Here is a 1757-nt window from a genome sequence, read left to right on the forward strand (position 1 = left end):
ATCAGAATAATTTGAAAAAAGTGAGTGATGAGATTTTTTCCTGTTTCAGACTGTTTATTTAATAGATTGCAAGAATGACATTTTCGGCATTTTTTCCTCAGTTGAATCTGAAAACAGAATTGAAATATTACTATGAAAATGGTAAAATATGCACAATTCCTTCATCGAAAAAAACTTTAAATCTGGACTTTCCGTTATTAGTAAAACAGAACTGTTCTTCTTAAATTGTTTAATTTAACACTGCATTTTGTTCAATAAAGTCAAATTTCATTCAATCGGTTTTTCCAATTTCAGAAATAGTGAAATTTTAGGCACATTTTTAGCGAAAATTCGTTTTGAATAGACAATATATTTATTTCTCAGTATTTTCAAAGTCGAAAAAATTCAAATCACAAACAATTGTTATGTTTCAGATTCTTTATATCTATTCAACGCACAATTTCTCGAGGATTGTTTTCCTGTATTCCCAATGTTTACATTCGTTCTGAACATTGTCTGCCTTTGTACACTTTTAAACTTCATTGTTTCGAAAAACTGTGAAGAAAAAACTTATTTCAGTATATTCAATGCCATTTTCCATTCTTCATAGCTTCTGAAAACCCCAAAAATGATTCGACACTATGCAAACAAATCATTTCCACCTCGCAATGATGATTCCCGAATTAGCGAGAGATGATCGTTTTGAAAGCAAGAAGACGAATTGAAAATGTATCCGAAATCTATGTACAGAGAGAAAATAATCTCGGGTTACATTTTCCCCCATTTTTACCTCCGAAAAGCGGACATAAACGGGCGGATAAAAGGGGGGGGGGGGGGACACGGTGTATTATTATGTCAGTAATATGTATGGAAACAATGAGCAATGAGCAACAATTCAAGGGATGAGCAATTGGGACATTGAGGAAGTTGGAAGGAGTTGAAAATCAGGAAAAAAACATATAACCCCTCGAAGAATTGGACTTGTGGGCCCAATGCTAGAGGTGTGGCGCCGCTACCTGCTGAGCTACACTTTGAGCCCATATATCTCGGTTCCTGTCAACTGACAAAATGTTCATCATAGTATCACCTATATTTCATCAGTTCACCACTTTTTGATATCTCTTGTAGGAAACGAGAAAATTGAGCTCAAAGTGACAGTTTGGGGTTCTTCTATTACAGGTTTTATGGTATACCGTTATAAAAAAAACTCATGAAATGGAAAGTCATAATAATTACTGTTTTTTGTTCAAGTTAAAGTAAAGTAGTTATTAAAGGTGGGGGGACAGGAGATTTTACGGGGGATTTTTGGGGCCAGAGTATGCATTCTACCGTGACGGTGTACAACGCTTAATGTCACTCTGCGTACAGCTGTCGTCCTCGCCTTTATGTATGCAATCGGGCGACCGCTTTTTTTTGCCCGTGTAGCTCAGTCGGTAGCGGCGCCGCACCCTCAATCATCGCCCCAACAAGTTCAACTAATCGAGGGGCATATTTAAACGCAATTTCGAGAACATTATTTTTTCATGTCCCCCCACCTTTAAAGGTGGCATGTATTGAGAAACCAAACCTTGTAATTATGGTTTTGCGATGGGGGAAAATGAAATGGTCGAAAATGAACCTTTTTCTTGATGATGTATTTTAAAATTGAGTATTTCGTGAAGGAGCAGGAAAGATTACTGTAAACGATAGGCCAGATCTCAAAGTGAATGAGGGAAAACACATGAAAAATGATAACCCTTAGAACAGTGATTTTTGAAAACCAAATTTCTGTCTAATAC

This window comes from Caenorhabditis briggsae (assembly GCF_000004555.2).
Source record: "Caenorhabditis briggsae complete genome, chrI, whole genome shotgun sequence".
In the NCBI taxonomy this organism is placed as follows: Eukaryota; Metazoa; Nematoda; class Chromadorea; order Rhabditida; family Rhabditidae; genus Caenorhabditis; species Caenorhabditis briggsae.